The sequence below is a fragment of the Gobius niger genome (genome assembly GCF_951799975.1).
Source record: "Gobius niger genome assembly, chromosome: 9".
Classification (NCBI taxonomy): Eukaryota; Metazoa; Chordata; class Actinopteri; order Gobiiformes; family Gobiidae; genus Gobius; species Gobius niger.
The window spans coordinates 32,055,991-32,079,521 of NC_136860.1; positions in this window are offsets into that span (position 1 = coordinate 32,055,991).

Sequence of the window (23,531 nt, forward strand, 5' to 3'; positions counted from 1 at the left end):
CCAAACACCTGTATGTTACCCCTGCCTTAATAAATCAATACTAAAAGTTATTTGCAAAGTATCCTAAAAGTCATAACATAGTATTTTGTGCCTAATTGTTTAGAATTTCTTCCTAAACTGGTTCAAACTGCACTTTATTATCTAAACGATTCCCAGAGACCGACAGTGGGATTTGACCTTCTGCTTGCAACAATGTAATTTGTTACGGTAAAACCAAGCCGCAAATTGTGTGCTTATTGTCGCGTTTTGTCTCATCTCGGCACATGTTGACCCCACACAAGGCTGAGCACAATTGTCTTTAATGTTCTACAGTGGGAGCCCAGCTGTCGCAAATGTGTTGGCAGTTTAGTGGTGTGTGTAATTGTCTGTAAACACATGCAGATAAACTCTAAGATAAATGGCCTTTGCATCATTTGGACATGAAGTCTACACAGGGAGCTGCTGATCAGTTCCCCAGTGGAAATCCATCACTTTCTTGTCATTAACATGTTCGATATTCTTTTCATGGTCAACTCTTTGGCATCAAAAAGAGACAATTTATCATTTCATTTTCCTCCAGCAAAGAGCCTCAAGAACATCTGTTTGTTGTTTCATCACACGGGGGTAAACCACGTCTGTCTGATCTCCCTGTTCAAGATGTTTCTGTTAATACACTTCAAAATATTAGTGCATTTTGAAATAATACTTTTGAGCATCTGCTATGCACCGATACACAAAACGTCTGAGATCATAAACGTCAATTTGGCCTAAATCAGTTGTTCTTATCTGATGGAGCTTTGGAATCTACAGTGGGAGGAAAAAGTGTGTGAACGCTGTGGAATTTCTCACATTTCAGCCTAAACTGGTCATAAAATGTGGTCTGAGCTTCATCAAAATCCTAATAATTAATAAGCAGTGTCTGCTTAAACTATTACCACCCAAATATGTTGTGATATTTTTAATGGCCATAACATGTAAACATTCACAGGACAGGGAGGAAAAAGTAAGTGGACCCTGGAATCTCGCTGAACTGCAACAGTTTTGTAAAGAGGAATGGAAAGAATCATGGTGTGGGGGTGTTTTGTTGCCTCAGGGCCTGGACAACGTGCTATCATCAATAAGAAAAGGAATTGCGCTTGGACCCAGCGGGGGGCAGGAGCCAGTTTTTCCTATGAACAGCATTACACTTCCACAAGTTGTAGCTAAAAGGAAAATGTATGGATTAGAACAATGATCATTAATATCAGTCACTGGGTCCATGATCTCTCTGTACAAGACCAACAATTTCCTCAAAGGCAAAATAATTTTTCCTCTATATAATAGTATAGGCCTTTAGAATGCTGTGATGTCACCTGCCACCCGGCAATTCACAAGTTTATCAAGATTATTTGCAGAAAAACCTGAGACATTCACAACAGCATGTCAATAAGTAAGTGAACCCCTGTGTTAAATAGCTGGCTGATCCTTCTTTTGTAGCAATAACTGCTTTTTTGTAGTTGAAGATTAGACGCTCACAATGATCAGGACGATTCCTCTTTACAAAACTGTTGCAGTTCAGCCAGATTCCTGGGTTCACTTACTTTTTCCTCCCTGTCCTGTGAATGTTTACATGATATGGCAAAAAAATAGGATAAAATGTAATTGTTTGGGTGGCTCTCGATTTACCGATCGATCTACGTTCCCACCCTCACCTATGGTCATGAGATTTGGGTAATGACCGAAAGGACAATCGCAAATACAAGCGGCCGAAATGAGTTTCCTTCGCAGGGTGGCTGGGCGCACCCTTCGAGATCGGGTGAGGAGCTCAGTTACCCGGGAGGAGCTCGAAGTAGAGTCGCTGCTCCTTCACATCGAAAGGAGCCAGCTGAGGTGGCTCGGGCATCTGTTTCGGATGCCTCCTGGTCGCCTCCCGCGGGAGGTGTTCCAGGCATGTCCTAGTGGGACGAGGCCTCGTGGAAGACCCAGGACACGGTGGTGGGACTAAGTCTCCGAGCTGGCCTGGTGTCGCCTCGGGGTCCCCCCAGAACAGCTGGAGGAGGTGTGTGTGGACCGGGAAGTTTGTGCATCTCTGCTGAGACTGCTGCCCCCGCGACCCGGCCCCGGATAAAGCGGAAGAAAATGGATGGATGGATGGATTTTTGGGTGGTATTAGTTTAAGCACACACTGTTTACTCATTTGTATGATTGTTTTTATGATCAGACCACATTTTATGACCAATTTAGACAGAAATGTGAGAAATTCCAAAGTGTTCACATACATTTTCCTCCCACTGTAAACATCAACCTAAAGAAAATCTGAAACCCAAGTAAAGATATTCATTTTATCAACTTGACTTTGCATATACAACCAAAGTACAGTATTTTCTCATACAATATTGCTGACTTACGGCACTGCTAATAGGGCAGACTGATTATTATTTATTATTACACGTTTAGGGACAGAACAAAAAGCATTGCTGCAGTAACCGATGCCATGTTTACGGGCCATATCCTAGCACTCACTGCCAGTTCACAGAACGGGCCCCGAAGACATAACAAGACATTTAAACAACAAATAGACGTGAGTACAAATAACACAATAAGACTATTTAGATTCAGATTCATTTATTATTTTGTCTCAGGGGAAGTGACTTGGAGGAGAGTCAGTTGCAAACATAAATACAAATACAGGGACATAAACACATTACCGGCTTAACACAGTCACATTACTTGTTCTGGTTAATTAATTTGATGAAGTGCGGTACAAAGCAGTTTTTACAGCGGTTGTGTGTACAGATCCGAAACCTCCTCCCAGATGGCAGCAATAGAGCACACGAAAAGGATCGGCTATGATTTTTCCCCGCCAATGTGGATCAAAAATGTCCTGCAGGGGGGTTGGAGGAGTGGACATCCCCATTATTTCACCTGCCAAATGTGTTTTATCTTTTACAGTCAGGCTACCAAACCAATTTTCAATTAATGTTCATGATTTGAGCCACTGTTTTGATCAGTTTCCCCCATCAACCCACAAAATGCTCAAGAGGCTGCAGATTGTGTCACTATGATTCATTCATGTCACTCTGTCCAGCTTCTCTCCTTGAGTTCACACCATTACAACTTGCTCCAAACTTTCTGTCACACTTCCTTCCATGCTGCCTACCGTATTTGTCATGTTTTCCACAAGAAAAAAACGATTTTTCCTTATTTCATGTCACCGATGCCAAAACAAGCCACAGCATTCTCTCCACACACAGCACCTCAGTAATTTAGGGTCATAGAGTGCATATGAAACGACGTAAATCTAAAAATAAACATATGGGGGAGAGAAACTGAGCACACGGGTAACAGCCTCCCATTGGATAAACTTTATGTGCCCAAAGAAAGTGTTCAGCCTAAACCCTGAACAGTTGTTTTGGCCTCACAGTGTAACACGTTCCCAGCAGCAACACTTCTGCCTTTGACATTTACTGTGTGGTATTGAAACGTAGTGAAATACTGCCCGTGCGGTCGTGAAGTTACTCTTGCCCTAACAAGGGGATTTCTTGATGTCGAGAGTCTTGCGCTGCTCACAGTTTCCGTAGTGAATTTCTCCAAGTATACGACTGATGTTTCGGATTATTTTGTCATCAATGTAAAACCGTTTTAATGCATGTGTTTACGTTTCCCTTCACCCCCAGAGACCATGTTGTGTTTTGAGGGCTTCTGATGCCTTTGCTCTTCTGTTATTAGTGCTAAAATAACTAGGCAACTAACCACACATCAGTTTGACTATTCAATCTTATTTCCATTGTGCATTTGCATCTAAACCACCACCCATAGGCTGATACTGATAGGAACAGGAATACCAATCTGTGAAAAGTGCCTTGTCTCACCATCACCAATCACTCTCTCATGCAGATACAGTAGATACAGAACATCTTTGCAAATGCCCATATATGGTCCCTTTCGAAGCAGCCAAAGGGGGAAAACAGAGAAGAGAACAAAACGTAACTTTCTCCCATTTCTTCGCCATTGATGAAGACGGCAATCCGGGTATTCACGATGTCCGCCATATTAGCGTTAGGGAAGCTGTTCGAGCAATTCATATGGGCAGCAAACGTGCCAAACTGGTGTTGTGGGGCAGGTTGCACCAAAAAATGGCATAAACTGAACATTTTCCTACACTTATGATAGGTAATGGCTTCACAGACCTGCAAATAGAGCTTTTTCTCCCCATATGGTCTAAAATGGTGAAGCCAGTGCCGACTATGGCGAGGTAAGAATGTCCAAATTAATAGATGATGTTTAGTGGCCATTAGATGCGTACCCGACCCACAATCAGTGGGGGAAAAAAACATAAAATGTTTTAACATTTGGATCAGAAGCCACTTTTAATAGTTATTTTTTGTTATTAACTGTTTCATTAATGACTTCTAACCAGGCTTGGACTTCATCTAAATGAGGTCGATGAGTTGACAACAGCTGAAAACTACCAAGCCTCAAAGTGGAATCTTTTTGCATTGCCGTCAATGGAGTTCTGCTTTTCTCACACCAAGTTCCGGCTAATCACGTGCTTCATGATGTTGTACTTTAAAGCAATACTATAAGTTTAAGTTTCAAGTTTAATGGTTTTGTATAGCCCAATATCACAACAGAAGTCGCCTCACAGGGCTGCACCAAACATTAAGGCAATAAAACAGAGCAATAAATATTAAACGTTCAGGTGAATCCAGGCAAATATAATGTCCAATAGGAGGTAGCGACGAGTGGCGTGGGCGTCCCCCGTCCTTAGACTCTCCAGCACGGCAAGGAAAAACTCAAAAACCCGGCAGGAGAAAAAAGAAACCTTGGGGAGAACCACAGAAGGAGAGATCCACTCCCATGGACGGACAGGCTATAGAGACCCAGGGCCCAAGGATCCCTTAGCAGACGGGCCAAGATCACAGACCGTCCAGTCCTCAGATTCCAGAATGCAGGTTCCTCCGTTCACCCAGGTTCCTCCGTTCGATCAAGTAATGTCAAGTATTGTATTGTATATAGACACCTGCAGTAGCGCTTGTGGCCTCTAGGGGCATGAGTTACTTAGCACGGCTTTAACAAATGCTGAATTATGAATCTATTGTTCTACTAAATAAAAACACAGAGACATGGCCCATAAACACTTAAAAAGCAGGCAATGCTAACCAGGAAGCCATGCTAGAAGTTTTTCGCTTCTACCAAACAATTTTCTGTGAAACAACAGCCTTATGGAGCTAATTTTGACTTAACTTTATTGGTGTGCAATAAATATTGGCCTATTTATAGTCCACTAAAAAACGGCTAAAAAGACTGAAAAAATTGTGATTCCATGAGAGGTTTTCTTCCCCCTCAGCGAGGCCCCACCCCGTTGTATGATGAATTACCGTCTGTGTATATTGCTTTTATGAAGTGTCTTGCCCAAGGAGGAGGATGTTCTGATTTTGTGCAGCATCATCATGCAGGGGAGGAAGAGGGGATTTGTAGGAATAGCTTCAGGCTAAGAGGCAAAGCAGACTGAAACACTGATAGCAAAACGTCATTGAAGATACGAACTCGCATGGCAACATTATCTTTATCGCAATATTAGGAGCGAGCCACATCATGTTGAAAAATCTATTCAATTTGGAAGTCTGTCTGGTTGAATTAACTCTGGATTATTTGCTAACGGGTGCCTGATGTTTGGCAGAGTAAACCATCCTGACTCATATAGTTCCTGACACGGCATAATCGGCCTTTATAGAGCCTTATAACCAGAGTCTGAACAGAGAGCGCTTTGATCCGCTGTTTGTCTCACCATCATCACCGTGCGGCTTCACCAAAACCTCTGGAGCTGGTAGTTTCCACAGACTCTGACTCACAGCAGTAAATGCCAAAGTAAACCATCAGAGACAAGACTTCCATAGCTTTGTCTAATGAGTTTTAACTGTGCAAATGGGATTATTCTATGATTAGGTGACTTATATATGTTTATGTTTAGTAAAAAATAAGTTGTGATACAGGATATGTGTGGAACAAATCTATTGCAAAACAATGTCAATTTCCATCTTTTGTACATTTTCAAAATTACATAAAAGGAAAAACGGTTTTCTAGGCAGCCACAATCTCTCAATTTCTTTCTTCTAACAAAAATGTTCAACAACGTTTAGGTCAGGAGACTGTGAAGGCCACAGCAAAACTTCAGTCTGCTCCTTTTGATGTCGTCCATTGTGGATTTTGAGCGGTGTTTAGGATCATTACCCAATTGTAGAAGCCATCTGTTTTTAACTTAAGCTTTTTCCACAGATAGCGTTCCGTTTTCCTCCAGTATTTGTTGGAAATGAATTTGATCAATTCTCAGTTCTATGCATGAAATGTTCCCTGTGCCACTGGCTGCAAAACAACCCCAAAAAATGATCGATCCAGCTTGACTGTTGGACAGATGTTTTATTCTGTGCTTTTGGCCAAACCCTACAGTGTTTTCTTAACGACAAAAGGTCCCTTTTGGATGCACCCATTCTTTTTGGGGTCTGCATAGACCAGATGACATTCCTTATGCAGCATTCCTTACACAATCCAACATTCAAACAGGCCAGTGCCAACATAAATAAAGTTTAGGTTTTTTTGTCATGTAAATAAATGACTGAGGAATTGAAATCCAAAATAACTTTTGCATTTCGGTTTTAATTTATTGGAGATGGCAGGAAGATGCCATTATGCTGAACTGACTCAGAGCAGTGTGAGCAGTGTGAGCAGTGTGAGCAGTGTGAGCAGTGTGAGCAGTATGTTAGTTTAAGTCGATGCAGTCTATGCAGATATAGCCTATAAGTGTCTGCGTGATTAAATAAGTGGACAGGAAAAAGGCAGGACAGGCAAAAAAAAAGAGAGAGAAAGGCAATAGTGACCAATGTATATGAAGTGCATAAATACTATATTTTTAATTTGCATAACACAAAGCTGACAATGGAGGTGTGTCAGGCTCAGATTATATGTGTGAACGGACAAAAAATTGTTGGAACCGATCCTATAACCTTAAAATAACAATGTTAACGCCCTACAAGTTGAGCTAAAGCTCTGAGAGGAGGGTTGGTTTAAATGATAAAACTCCAGGATGAGGTTCCAGCATGCCCCAGGCAAAGTGGGTGTCTTGCACAGCGACACTGACGATACCACTGTCCCAATAGATAAATTTGTCTTGTTGTTTCTATTTTAACTCCTCACAGTTTGGACCCGTGAACCAATGCTCCAACTGCTGAGCGCCTGTCACACTGTCTCATCCTGGTATTAAGACATCTCTCACTTCAGCATGTTTCGCTGGAGACTGGACCATGCTCTCCTCCAGATGTCAAAAAAAGAAAAGAAAAAAGACCAGGAGAACAGTAGGCGGGGAGAGAATACTTAGCGCAGCAGCAGGAATCACATGTGGATGACTCACTGGCTCCAAATGTTTCCACAAGAGCCATAAAAGTGTGAAGTGTGATGGCTTTCACATCGGTCTGAGGTCTGCAGCTCCTGACGCTGTGAACACTGTGGACTTTGGCCCACGCGCTCCCTCTGTGGCATCCCTGATCAACGCGAGCCAAACAGAAGACATGGACACTGCTCGAGCTCGGCACAAAATCCGCACTCATTTAAAGCAGGGTAATTTGAAAATGAAGGAAGAAGGAAAACCCTGATTCATCAAAATTCTAATTAATTATCAATCAAAACGTATATTCTTTCCTTCATAAATTACTTTACATAAAAATTGAAGCTCTGTACGGTCAATCTGGACAAAGGACAGAAAGACGGCGTGATTTCTTACAGCATGCAGTGTGTCGTGAGTAAATCAAAGTCAAATAGAGTCTGTTTCTGCTCACATGAAAGCTTTATAGTGTTTTTGTGCCTATTCGTCTTAACTGGTAACAGCAGCTCTGTTTGGGGTTGTGAAAAGATGCCAGTGGTTCTCCAGACCAGCGTGCATTTTATTGTTTGCAAAACTAAAAAGCACATGCAGATGCATCTAACAGTTGGGGTTAATGGAGTACTTTTGTCCAGCCAGTGTCTTCATCAGGCTAAAGTTATGATAATTCATTACAGAAACATTGGAACGTGTTTGAACTAAATGCGTGGCACAGACCTTCGAGCATCTGAAGAATGTAGGGAGTGAAGATTTGCTAATAATAACACAGCGCAAGAGAGTGTGGCCTGAATCGAACCAAAGGGAGAACCTTGGATGAAGTATACACACCACTGATAATTATATAAAACCGAGATTACGGAGAGGTGGTTCTCATCTAAGACTCAAGTTGGGGGTTGAATTTGTGCCCATCTTTTACACTTGATCAAATAAAAGTTACTGTTATGATGTGGAGTTGCTGCAGTCAGCCAGGTCTAGGTTCAGCAACACTATATGCCCAGAGAATGAGATCTGCTGATGATCTGATCATCCTAAATGACCAGGTTATTCCATCAGTGGAAGTCTTTTTCCCTGATGGCACGGACATATTCCAAGATGACAACGCCGGGATTCATCGGGCTCACATTGTGAACGAGTGGTTCACGGAGACATTTTCTACACGTGGATCGGCCGCCACAGAGTCCATGATCTGAACGCCATTGGGAATCTTTGGGATGTGCAGGGGAGAGCTTTGTGCGGAGGTCACACTCTCCCATCATCAATACAAGATCTCAGTGAGAAATTAATGCAAGACTGGATCTTATGACGTTGCAGAAGCTCATGGAAACAATGCCACAGCAAAGGTGTGCTGTTATCAAAGCTTAAGGCAATCCAACTAAATAGTGTGTGACTTTCTTAAATGGTGACCTTATTTGTCTAAACTATATTTATTTACTTTTTTACATTTCCTTTTTTTGTCATTATATCTGACAATCTGCCTAATTTTCTGAGAGTTGTATAGCGATTCTTTTGGGGGTTGGCACAGAAAGTAATAAATGCCAACCTTTTGTTTTGAGTCCCTCATGCTGCTTTCATGTTTTCCTTTTTGCCTACACCAACAAGTTCTCATTTCAAAAGAACTCATGATTTATAACAAATGCTGTGTATCTTTGGAGCGGGTTATCAAAGTGAAACATTTGGAAGAGGACTTCATGTATGTAAACCTCATGTTTGGCCATCTGTAATCAAAGCAAAGCCGAAACCCCGCTCTCTTCTGGCAAAGTTACAAGTCAGGTCTGAGGAGAAGCGAGACGGTCACTGTATAGACATACGGACACACACATTGGATGGGAAACTGAAGCCTGGGTGAATGGAGTGAGTGAGTGACTGGTTGGTGATGGTCGGTGGGGCCGATAGCACAGATTGGTTGCCTCGCTTCTGTCAGTCTACCCCAGGGCAGCTGTGTACAGTATCTTGCCATCACCGCGTATGGAGTGAATGGATAATGGTAATACAGGCTTGTAAGCGCAATATAAGTGTAAGGCATTATTATTATTATTACACCTGTACAGAGATTAACACTATTAATAGTATGAAACACTCTTGGAGCATTTTCTGCAGTAAATAATTCATTTTGCACCAATTTGATTAAGCTTTTCATCCCCCAAATTCTCCTCAGCTGCACATCTCTATCAGATCCGATTTTCTCTTAATACTTTCCAATATATTACACAACACAGAGAAGTGAATTGAAAGTTTTTTTTTTTTTGGCATTTGAACCAAACTGATCCCTTTCAAATAAAACTTCAAACCAAAATTAAATCTTTGTGTGCCTTCCCTGCGCGCTGCCAAGCTCCTGTATTCATTTTCCTCACCCAATTTCCTTTAAAGATTTGAAAAAGTGCAGAGGTGACGTTCCCAGAAGCAAAAGTTGAGCCTCGGGTTACTGCGGGCTCATAAAGACGCCATTGAGTTTCGGGCCAAGAGGTTTTGGAGCCAAGTCCGGTCCTGCTGGAGATGGGCCTGTTAACAGAGGATTAGGGAATGACTTGGAAGCAAGTTGTGAGGGCCTTTTGGAGGATATTATCTGATAGCCGAGGTCACACAGGCTGGAAAACAGCTGCATGAGAAGTGCATCTAATTCACTGTGAATGAGGAGGGTTCTTCACACGGGGAACTTCTCACGGAGCAAGGGTCAAGAAGACGCGAGATTTGAATATTGGTGAAAATCAAGCCGGTTTTATATGAACACTCTCATGACGTCTTTTGCAACAGGGCATTTGAGGACGTTGAATATTTTATTGAATGTGTTACAAGCCAAAGTCTCCTTCCAAAAGGCTCCAAATGCACATTATTGTGTTTAATAGAGAAATTGCAATTTTTATCCTCTAAACCAGGGGTTGATGGAGGGCTGATTTTCGTCATTGTAAAAAGACCAAGGGCCGAACGTGCCAATATTATCCCAAAGTAAAGCACCACTTTCTACAAAAGTCAGTTTTGTACATAATATATGACGTAATTGGGTGTTCTGTTGGGACATTATGGAGTGACACACTAAATTCTACTCTCTGATTTGTATATCTGAATACTATTTCTCGAAATCATCTTGAGGGCCAAAGGATCCAAAGTTGATTTCAAACTCATATGGTGCGTGGTAAATAGTGATGGGATTTATAGCTACCAGTGTTAATTTTGACAACATGTTTTAATTTATTTTTAGTCTTAGTGTAACCTATAAGTTATTCTATTAAGGAGTTACTTAGAGTATCAATTATTAAGAGACTGGGCTAGATCAGAAGTTCTAAATTCGGCTCTAGGAATGGAGTAATGAAGACTGAACACAAGGATTAAGTTTAAGTGGTACCAAATAATATATTGTGATAAGGGAAAAAATAAACAAACATGTGTATCAACAATATTCGAATGGCCATTCACACATTTCACAATGTTAATATATACACTATTTACACTCTCTTCAAAGTATTCTTTCTACCAACGATGGTATTAAGCAACAGGTGGAAAAGTTCATACGGCCCCCACAACTTCCACGTTGGGGTGGCAAAGTCCAGGGGGTTTGGTGAGGGGACAGTTTGTAAAAGGACCGCGATGAACGGGTTGCGATGTTGGCGACCAAAAAGAAACAAAAATAGAGAGGGCGGCTGCTGAGGAGCCTCCTACCAGCCCGGGGTTCGGTTGGGTGAATTCAGTTCAGCTCATTCAGTTCATTTGGATCCAGGTTCAACGTTTCAACAGGCTCTAGCTCGGGCTCTAAGCTCGCCATCCAACCTGGCCTGCGTAAAAGGACAGGACCAGTTAAGTTTCTAGTGCGCACAGATACATTCATATACTAAATGCTAAATGCTAAATATCAAATATCAAAATAACAAAGTATTTCCTTATTGTACAATAGATTGGTTCAATGCATAAATTAGAATAGATAATACAATAATTGTTCTATTAAAATATTCATCACTCTAATAATCTCAAAATGTAAACACCGCATCCACAAATAAGGTGCGTAGCAGACACAGTGGTTGACTGGACTGCATCGTAAAGTGCCTCGGATGCGTAGCATTAACACACATCAAAACATTAACTGTATGCTAAAGAAGCAGCAGTACATTCATGATAACACAAATCAGAACCAAGGGACAATGGGTCACAATGATACTATTTCACTTAGTTATATTCGGAGAAACGGGCACGTGAATGCCAAGCGCTCCCTTGAAAACAAATGCAGCGGCTAGGCTACGAAAAGCTACAGACGCGACTTACCAATTCCGCAGATAAACGCAAGCACAAACACTCCCGCGCGACGACCCACGGCTCCGGTAGTCGGCTCCTACATTTCAACATATTTGCATTTCAGTGTAGAAGACTGATTCATGATTAACGCGTAAAACAAACACATACCTGCAGCAACCTCATACAGCGTCTCCCTCTCGCTCTTACCGGTAGCTACCCACTACCAGCTATTATGCTAGTCTGATAGCCGCGCTAGGTCACGTGACCATGTGACGCAATGACGCACACGTAGCGTAAACGCACGTAACATAGACGGACGACAAACAGAAAGGATATACGGATATTTAATAGGGTTTTGTCACCTGGGTTACACTTAGTCTTTTGACGAAAATGTAATTCGATTTTAGTCTAGTTTTAGTCAAAAAAATATCTTCAATTTTAGTATAGTTTAAGTCGACTAAAATTGCAAGTAATTTTAGTCGACTAAATTTAAGACTAATTTAGTCGACTTTGCATTGATACTATTCATTATAATCATATTTAATCTTGTTCCTCTGCTTCATGCAGCTGCTCCACATGAACGAAGCTCAGAGCTGATCCTTTGGCAGAGAATTTACATATGAGGCTCTTTCAGACGGTCAACAGAAGTTTGGATAATTTTAGTCTCTCCTTTTCATTTTTATTTAGTCTTATTTTAGTCGAGCAAAATATCTGGACATTTTAGTCATAGTTTTAGTCTCATAAACAACTTTTAATTTAGTTTTAGTCCAATTTTAGTCGTAAAAAAAAATCACTTTGACTAAAATTAAGACTAAATATTTTAGTCGACGAAATTAACACTGCTCTGTACTGGGAGCCGAGATTCGGGATCCGTTCATTTTAAAGAGCCGCTCAAACGTCAGCCAGATAACCCACGAGACGATCAATAATAGGCACACTTTTTTTTAAATTAAAATAATCGGAAATTACGGTGGGACTGATATTCACGATTTGAAAAACATGTGTGTGAATAAAATCTTGTGCAACAACTAGGAATGGGAGAATAAACAATAATATCGTTAATCGCGACAAAAATGCAGCAATTAATCGATCAACACATTTATATAATTATCGTGCTAGAAGATAATCCCTAAATCCATGAGACAACCAGTGCCGGTAACTTCAGTGGATACGTCTCCATGGAGATGTGACTAAAGTCAGCAGTATTTAAGATTTCAGTAGGTTAGTTCCTCATCCAAATCCATTCTTTGATCACCCACTGCAGAAATAGCATTTTCTGTGTGGAGCTGCTCATTAGCTGCATGTTTTGTATTGATGACAACAGTATAGTCCAAAATGTTACACGGTGTGCCTTTAAATACTTACTTTATGTCTCACTCAATATGACATTTACAGCAGACAATGAAGAGGAATATTTAATAATTGCCCAATCCCCATCATTTCTGCAGCTTCAGTGATTTTTTTAAACCATAGGCAAATATCGTGAAAATATCTTTAATTGCAATTACATATAGATAATCGTGACCCTAAATTTCATTATCGTCCCATCCCTAGCCACAACTAATGACTAGAGGCCGCAGCTGTCTGACAAATCATTTATAGTGCAAAAAAGCTTACACTTGTGTCGCCTGCTCTATTGTTGGGCAATTCTTGTGTTCATTCGGGGCAGTTCTGGGTAAAATTGAAAAATAGCATCCTGCTTTTTTCACAATTGAGATCTTGTTAGAACTGTTTATGACATGTGTCCATTTCTATGGTACATGCACGATTAAAGATTTGTGAAAATGCTGGCTGTCTGTCATACTGTTTAATGATCAGAAGTTTGTGACGGCTTTTACTATGAGGCCAATAAGGTCATGTATGTCTGTTTGTGTGAAATATAAAGTATGTCAGATATGTCAGATGCGAAACAGCAGGATTTCAGAGGGAAGAAAATCTTTGCTGTGTTATACTGACAGTGAAAACAATGATTTCTTTTGACGTCTTTCGCAACAGGCCATATAAAAGGATGTAAAGCACATTTTATTGCATGGAGAGTCATAGAGGAATGTGTTTGCTATTCTCCTTTTCTGTTCGCCCCCATGGCATCTGCATGTGAACGGATTTCATGATGCACAGTCTTTGCCCCGTCTGAACCCCAAGTAAACATTCTACATGCTTTCTACGCCACCTAAAGAAGATTCACGAGTGAGAGAATCTAAGTGTCCCTCTCAGTGTCCCCTCCCCTCCCATCCTGCTGCTGTCCCGTTTGTGGATATCGTTTCTCATTCATCCCAGGTCACAGCCCCCGTCCTGCTTCCACATCCTCTGGACCATGACTCATCTCCCGCATTGAACCCACATTATAAACATTTCCACTGTGTAACTACGGGAGCCGCCGACCGCCAGAAAGATCCAAACAACGACTGCTTTAGGGCAAAATCTGTTTTTCTCCCAATGCTGCTGAGAGCAGTTTCGTTTCTGCTGATATGTGGGGAGCCTCCGTGATTACACTTCGGAAACTGCCTGTCTAACTAAACACTGCCCTCTACTGGTTCCCATTGTAATGTCTTAGAAACATAATTCACACTTTGGGTTTTGGACAGTAACTGGACACACTATTGGTGTCCAGTCAGTAACTGGACACACTATTGGTGTCCAGTTACCGTAGTTAACCTTTACTATGCACAAAAATGTGAATGAAAAGTACAGAATACATTGCCTTTTCTTAAACAAGCCCTATTACGTAAACTGTATACATGTATTCCAGTGTGTACATACCGCGGCGGCCTGTAGCATGACTTCAGATATGTGGCAGAGCTGACCATTCCTTACTGTGTCCCATAGTGGAAACAGTGAGCTCACACGCTGCCCCAGCCGCCTCGGGACGTTTAAACATCTGTGAACACTAATACAACATGTACAGGACATTTATTCAGCCTGGCTCTATGTACCCCATGTTTTGCAAAGTACAAACAGGGCATTAACTTCTATGGGGAATAAACAAACAAAAAACCTTTATGATTTGGAGTATGCAATAGCCTCATGACATTAAAATGGTAAATGGTAAATACGCCCTTATGTGTTTATTAAAGAAGCTATCAGCTAGATGCTAGTGCTGACATGCCTGATGTACCATATGTTGAAAAACTGAGGACAGGCTGAAAATGGGGCAAAAGCATTTATTACATTTTTGTCAAAATCAGAATATGTGTAATAATCAACGTACAAACAATGTTAACAGCTCGAAAACGTTAACAACCGCTTTTCACCTCAATCTTCAATTACAAAGCAGGTTTGTTGTACTGCAAAGAAACGTCAACATAATCAAACAGACAAATTAAAACATTATTTAATCATTCTCAGAGCAGAGGCCTATATTGGACATGGGTTTAACAAAGGAATATTGTGGACAGACCTCTTCTGGCTCACTCAGTGACTTCTGATCCAAAAATCGGCAATTTCAGGACCCCGTTTTGGAAATGTAGTATATCGGAACCAAACCGTGAAAAGTTTCTTGCAGTGATAAACTTACGTTGGTCTTTCCCCTTAAAACCAGATGCTTTGTTCCTCATATCGACAACCAAATCATCAATGTAAAACCATGGAGCGTTAATGGAAGGTTTTGGATAGTAACCAATGATGGATGGATCGACGGAGGGATCAGTGGAGGGATCAATGGATGGATCACTGGATGAACTTGGCTGAGCATAGGTCTCCCCAATCTTTAGAGCCTTCAGATAATTGCCCATCTCCAGCAGCAGAGCATCCCCATGAACCTCCAAAGAGGTGAACACATAGCAGCTGCATGAGTAATTTTCTGGACTCAAGACAAACCTGTCCACCTCGGCCTGAGTGGACAGAACTGGGATCTCTTTCATTATGTCTAAACAGGACTGAACTACATTGACTTTCCTCTCCATGTCATCCAGCCACTTGGATAGTTTCTCCTGACTGAACGGTGAGCTCTGTCTCTCCTCAAAGAGACTTCTTAGGACGGTCTCCTTCACCTTTCCCTCTCTAATGGCAGGACACATCTCAGCCATCTGCCTTTGAAGCTCTACAGTGTAATACTGGCAAAAGTTGCAGAATGTTTGAAGCTGATGATGAAGCTGAGGGAACTTCCCTACTGCACCAGCTAACATACACTCATTACACCTCATTTTAATGTCGGCCAGATGCTGCAGAGTGGTCTCAGCTTCTAGCACCAACCCCACACTGATCCCTTTAGCCAGTGGCCCCACACTGACTGGATCACCCTGACCAGACAGAACATTAAACTCCTCTAGTGGCAGCAGCCAGACCCTCACAGGAACTGTGTTCACAGATTCTTTATCCTGTGTTGCTCTGATCAACAGCTTTGGCAGATTCCTGTAAGTTTGAACAGCTGCATCAAATGTTGCAGGATTGCTCTCAAGAAGAAAATCTCCAAAAAATTTAACTGAAAATGTTTTAACTACATTTTTTTCTTGTTCTGTGAGTTCTACCTTTGCCTCTCCATGAATTTCACATGTAGGAATCTTTTTGATAGTAGCCTCCATTTGTCCTTTGACCGTCTGAATGTCACTAGACTCCACCTGCTGACTGTCAAACACAAAGAAAGCATTAGCTCCATACTCTATCGCTGTGACCACATGTGTGGCCAGGCCCTTCTCATTTATCTTACTGCTCTGAATTTTCTCACACACATCTGTTGTCAGGGCCAGCTGCTCAAAGTGAGTGGTGGCCTTGTACTGAAGGGTTACCCTACACTGGTTCTTTAACTCTTTTTGGTTGTTAAGGTAGTTTGCTGATCCCCCAACTTCAATCAGACCGCTTAGAAAACTGAGCTTCAGCGATGCGTCCACATTCAGGTTAAAGGAGCTGTCTTTAGTGGAGTCGGATGCAGAGACGTCAAAGTTACAGCTCTCCTGCGGGCTTCGAAGTGTGAGGTTTTTCAAAGTTTTTGAATCCCATAGTGCAATCCCTAAAAAACAATAAAACAATTTAAATTCAGGATATTTTACACTACAGAATAGTAACAGTAACTCACTGACCTGGGATCAGTTCATCCGTTGAGGCATTATACAACATCCCCAAAGTGAATGGTCGACCCAACCCTCCAACGATGATTTGGTTGTATTTAGCCTTTTGCTGTAACTGACAGAAAACAATCAAACAATAAGACATTTTTTTAAAAATGTGTAACAAATGTGCCGCTCACCTCTGCCATTATCGACTTAAGCACAGTTCTCAAGGGTGCTCTGAGATGATGGGTGTTATATAGCTCAGTGGTGTTTGTCTATATATCAAGAGGTTCCCGGTTCAAATAATGGAAAGAGAGCTATGGCACTTTTCATTTATAGGGCTTTGAATGCCTATGGAGGTGTAACTTTGCCCTTCCTTATCACTCTATCGGTTATCTGTACGGTTTTCCAGTGAAATCTAGAATGCCAGCATAAGAACACTGACTGATAGTACTGACTCATAGATCAGAGGTCATGCCTTCCGATATAATTACCAAGTCTTGGATTCTGCTTCATCCAGTTCTGAAGAAATGCGCCTTATATTGCTCTGGTAGACAAGGCAATCTAATCTAACAAATCTGTAAAACTCTAAGGAAAGGGGCCAGGTCAGTGTGCACTTTGGAAAGTTCCTCCTCCATCAGTGGTTCATGACTGCAATAGTTACACACTCTTTCATCCAGATCACTTCAACACAGTCAGACAACTACAAGGTGAGGAGGAATGTCTTCTATTCTAATAAAAAATGTTAATTTGCTGTTCCTAATGTGATGCATCTCGATCTTGCCTATGTTTATTTACAGAGAAATGGCCTCAGATCATCAGCTGATAGTATCTGCACTCGGTCGACCTTTCAAACTGGGGATGTTGTACGACGCAAGGACTGACAAACTCCTCCAAGGTGAGATGTTTTTACATTATATGAGGTCTATGTGTAAGTAAAACTGCTTCAGAGTGGAATTCAGGTTTCTTTTAAAGATACCTCTGAGGAATTGTCAGAGGTTGTTTCTGTGCTTCAATACCTGGTGGTTCCTGACACTCACTGGAGGATAAATTATCAGTTTATCGGCAACACAATTATTTATTTATTTTTTGGTAGTTACTGACAGCTGTCCAATTTAAAACATTTTCACAAAGCGAGTTTTGCCATCGATCGACATGATTTGATTTGAGGCATGACTGAAGTTGAAACTTATATTTGTTTTAGGAAGTGCTCTACACGATTCGGAGGATCTTCAGAGACTGACACAGAGAAGGCCTCAGCCGTACAGTAACTTTAAGATCACAGCATCAGACTCCATTCAAGAGAAGTTCTCTCTACTGGAAGTACAGGCCTCTCTCCGGGCCAGTGTTCTGTGTGGCTTTGTGGAAGGTGGAGGATCAGCCAAGTATCTGCATGCAGAACGGCTGTTCAAGAACCAGTGCAGAGTGACCCTCCTGTACAAAGCTATCACCCATTTTGAGCAGCTTTCCTTGACATGCGGAGACTGGGAGAGCATTCAGAACAGGGAGCTGATTGAGCAGGGCCAGGCCACACATGTGGTCACAGGTATAGAGTATGGAGCTAACACTTTCTTTGTGTTTGACAGTCAGGTGTTAGAGGCGAGTGTCGTTCATGAATACCAAATAAATATCAAAGTTGTGCTTAACTTTCTTTTCTGGTCAATTAACTTAGTTGATTACAGTTATCACCTAACCGAGGAACAAAAATCTCTGGTTGAGAAGCTGAAAGTCACATTCTACTCAGACTTTGTTCTGAAGAGAAACCCTACCACGCTGATCGAAGCGTTACAGATCTACACTGACATGACAAAGCTGCTGGGAGACAATTATCAGAATGCGGTTCCTGTGAAAGTCTGGATGATGCCGCTCAAATATCTGAACCCTAAAGCTGCTCAGTTAGTCCGACACATCAATGTGGGGTTGGTGCTAGAAGCTGAGAACACTCTGCAGCATCTGGCCGACAGTAAAATGAGGTGTAATGAGTGTATGTTAGCCAGTGCGGTGGGGAAGTTCTCACAGCTTCATCGTCACCTGCAAAAATTCCACACACTTTGCCACAATTACACTGTGGAGCTCCGGAAGAAGATGGCAGAGACATGTCCTGCCATTCGAGAGGGAAAAGTGCAAGAGAGAATCCTTAGAAGCCTCTTTGATGAGCGGCAGAGCTCACCGTTCAGTCAGGAGAAACTGTCCAAGTGGCTGGATGGCGCGGAGAGGGAAATCAGTGTGGTTCAGTCCTGTTTAGACATAATGAGGGCAACACCAGTTCTGTCCACTCAGGTCGAAGTGGACAGATTTCTGAAGGCTCCAGAAAACGCAGCTTGCGCTAATTATATCTTCACTTCACTGGGGAACACCGACCCGATCCTTGAAGACATGGATCGGTACCTGGAAGCTCTTAAGATGAATAAGCCTCATGAGCCGCCTGTAACCGTGTCTGATCAGCCGTGGTGTTTCTCCGAAGAGATAGTGACTAAAATGAGAGAGATGGCCGAAGCTCTCAACAAGTCAGAAACTCCAACCAGTGTCTTTATAACAGCAGAGTACAACGACAAACACAGTGGGGCAGCCGTGGTGAAATATAGAGATGGAGAGTCCCATGTCTGAGAGGCTGAAAAACCTAAAACACAGGCTTTAATAAGATCAGTTCAACAATTCAATGACTGCAATTAAAATGTCAAAACCTGCGTCTATTCAGGTAATACGTGTCTTCTTGTGGTATCTTTAACCTGCTTACCTTGCAGTTTAGACTTTAGAAATGTTTGTAATTCTTGAATTGGTTAAGTTGTTCAAATTTAAGTTGTATCTCAAATGTGAAAGCCTCTGGATGTGTTTAAAAAGTGAACTGTAAACTTAATCTTGAAATAAGATCACAATAATTGTCAAACAAATTGCAATGCATTTTCCAAATCATGCAGCCCTTAACAAAAACCTCATCTTCTTTGTTGATATGTTTCTTTCTCTATTAAAAGGACCCTTCTATTGCATCTATGTAACACAAATAAAAGAAAAGAAAACTTGCTTTATGCTCAACTTTTAAATTGTAATGCATTCATCATTATATGTGCGTGTCAGTTTACACATTATGCAAATTATATAAATTGTATATTTCTTTTAAATAAAAAGTACTTATAAGAAGTGTGCTGTGTGTTAAGTAACATGATAAAACCAAGTTACTGCCCAAATGCTCTTATTGCAAAAAATGACTCTCCTGGCAACACCAGATCAAAACCAGGTTCATAACAGGTCCAGCTAAGCACTGCTCCATATAATATATAAACAAACAAATGAATATTCATGGATATTTTTTTCTCTGTTCGTTTCTTCTGGTTTGTTTTACTTTCATTTATTCCTACTTCAGTCCTGGTTTAGTCTGTGTTTAGTCCAGGTTGAGTCTTGGTTACCTTCGTGAGAGTGAAATATAATCTTTTCTCCAGAGTTTGAAATGTGGGAACTGAACAAGCGTTTGTACGGCACATTTTAAGTGTGTTTAAGTTTATACCAGCACCACATTTACATGGAATTCTGCCATTCTTTACTCACAGAATCAGACTTGTTTTTATTGGCCATTGTTAGTGTGAACAGGTTCACAACTAGGATTTTTTGTAGGTTCAATCCTGCAACATGAAACATAAAACGTATAACACATAACTTCAATAAATAGTAAACTATACAAACTTAAAACTATAAGATATTTACAGATAAGTGTTAGCAGCAGATATCAGTGTGAACTATAGAGCAGTGCAAATGGCTGGAAAAGGTTATGACCGTTTATTTGCCATCTTCCATTGCTGAACATGTGCAAGAAACAAGCCTTCAATTCAATTCCCTCACTCCCCTGTTCCAAAGAATTGTTATCTTTACAGCCACCTGTTCACCTACAGTAATCGTCTGTGTTCTGATCAAATCTAAATGTATTGACATCTTCACTGGAACCAGTTTATGCTCCTTGGTACCATAAAACCTCCCATGTGAACTATAAAATTGAGATATCTCCCTTTCGACACTGAGTTAGTGCCCTCTAGGGCGTGGACGGCTGTAACTACGTGGGTGCTGTCCTTTGAGTTGCCGACTGTGCCGATCCTCCTCTGGGCACCCTTTGTCCGTGCCCTAGAGGTGCCAGACCGCTCCTCTGATGGTGTTTCCTCCATTCCTCACAGGGTTCATCTGTACTCGGGGTACATATATACATAAATGTGGGAGTATGAGGTGTTTATGCGTGTGGCCGCTGCTTGTGCCCACGAGATAGCTCTAAATATATATGTGGAGGGTATCATGTATGCTGAAATAAGATACCCTCGTTTCTGCATGCCACCCTTTTGTTGGGTGGGCAAAAGGGAATTTAAAGCACCTGGTGTTGGGTTTTGTGTATGAAAGATGTGCTTTAAATATTGATTGAGTGATTGAAATGGGTGTGCACACAATTTTCATTCTAAACAGTGAACTTTCAGACTGGCAAAACAAAATGTCCACCACACTGGATTAATGCAGCTTTGCCAGAGCCGGTGCTGGCCCGTCTGGGGCCCCAGGCAAAATTCCACACGGTGGGCCCTACAGTACGCATCCCATGGTTATTCGACGAAGAGCGAATCCATTTATGGTCAAGAACGGTTCCACTGTGCAGTAGTGCAGGGAAGAAGAGGAAAATAATGTACATTGCTGGGCAAATGTATTAGAATGTCTGAGCAAGCCAAAGGCAAATTTCTGCCATCATTGTGCATGGTAGACAATAAAGTTTTTTCTATTCTATTCTATTCTTCTCCATAATGACCTCAATTCAGGCCCCGCCCCTCTGTGTTTGAACCACTAACCACTAAGCCAATGGGAGACTGGGATTTAGGACTACTAAAGTCTATTTCCCAACTTTTTAAAATGGCAAATGGTCACAATCTCTCACCTCTGGTCCCTGACCCACAGTTTGGGAACCACTGATTTAAAACTAACTCACACCTGAGCCTGACGGTTATTTCTGTCTGACCAGAGAACCAGAGTTCTCTGAAGTGAGTTCAGACCAACAGGCCTGTTTAATCGTGAGGCCGGCCTCCCGTGGACCCACCACCTGCAGGAGGCGCCATAGGGGGCTGGTGCAATGTGATTTGGGCAGCTCCCAACAGCTGCCCCCACGACCCGGCAACGGACAAGTGGAAGAAGATGGATGGATGGATGGATGGATGGCAGAGAACCAGAGTTACTGCAAGTAATTGTGCACATGAGAACCGTGTGGATTCAACTCAAGATGCGGGGGCCTTGCGGCTGCGGGGGCCCTACGCACCTTGCATAGTTTGCCTGCCTCAGAGCGTTTCAGCAAATCAACTTAAACTAACATAAACTACTGGACTGACGCTATAACAGAATGAAAGGCTACCTTGTACAAATGTTTCTTCTCATCCTTGCCACTGCCAACCATATGGGTACTCAATGTTGGCCGCTTCCTGTATTCTGGTGCAGTTTACGAGTAATTTCTTTTGTTGTTTAAGCAATGAATGACCAGACCAGAGGCCACCAATGTCTGGAGTACCATTTGGAAAAATGTGTGTATATTGTTACTTTGACTCAGAGTCTTTACCTGCTTGATCCCCTACAGCAGAATGATCACGGAGCTGTTGGTTTGCCCCAGAGAGTAAATATACCCCGCTGCTGGGAGTCAAGGAGAGCAGAGCGCCCTGACCCGGGTCGAGTTCCTTCTCACAGTGAACACGTTTGGAGCGCTGCCTTGACTTTCAGCCAACACCGTTTCAGCAGCACATGCACAGACATGCTTTCAGGGGCACGTGAAGGAACCTTAGGAACCTATATGGCCCGTACATCGCATGCCAACAACAAGTCTGTTGACATCTCACTGCTCAGTGATAGAAGACATGGATATCTGTAAACACATTGCACAGATGGGAGGGAGAGGGTAGTGGTGGTGCAATACAAAAATCAAATAGAAATACAAATAAATAGACATTTCATCCATAAATGTGAAGAAAACCAAGATGTCTTTTAATTGTTCCCAACAATAAAGCATGTCATCCAGTAACCACAGGCTTTATCTCCACAGGCGACTGAAGAATGTATGATTTCTCACCAAACAGAGCGAGTTGTTTGCCATTTCGTTACTCTTTCCATGGAGCAGCTCCGTGGATCAAAGCGTTCATATTAAATCATAACAGGATGCAGCGGAGACTGAGAGAACAAAAAAACACCACCATCAGGCCGCTCCTCGGTAACGCTCGCTGCACAGATGGAGGCCAGATTATGCCCCCGCTGCACCAAAGTGGCTTTTAAACACTGGAAAAAAAGCACATTTAGAATAATTAAATGAGCACTGAAAAGGGAAAAATACCAAATTGTGCAGCCTCTGTAAACAGTTCAATTTAGGAGGAGATTGCATAAAGAAAAGGGCCTTTGTTTCAGTTTTTCCATTTAAACTTTTACCCCAATGCCGCTGGGGAGACTCATCAGGAGCAGTGGAGCACCCAGAGGCTCTACTCGAGATTAACGCGTTGATCACCATTTGACAAACTCATGAAACAAAAGTATATTAACACAATGGAATATTAGAAGATCGAGTGAGGAGCTCAGTTACCCGGGAGGAGCTTGGAGTAGAGTTGCTGCTCCTTCATGTCGAAAGGAGCAGCTGAGGTGGCTAGGGCATCTGTTTCGAATGCCTCCTGGTCGCCTCCCTCAAGAGGTGCTCCAGGCATGTCCTATTGGGACAAGGCCTCGTGGAACAGCTGGAGGAGGTGTGCGTGGATCGGGAAGTCTGGGCATCTGTACTGAGACTGCTGCCCTCACGACCCGGCCCCGGATAAAGCGGAAAATGGATGGATGGAATATTGTAGAAATGTATATTTTGCTTAGTTTATTAAAAATGACTGGGAGCATGTTCCTCCTAATTTATGACCGCAGGCAGAGAACAAACTACCATAATAATCAAGAAAGTAGATGGAACTGGAGAATATATGTGGATATATGTAGAAAATATGTGGAATATTTTTTCCATTGAA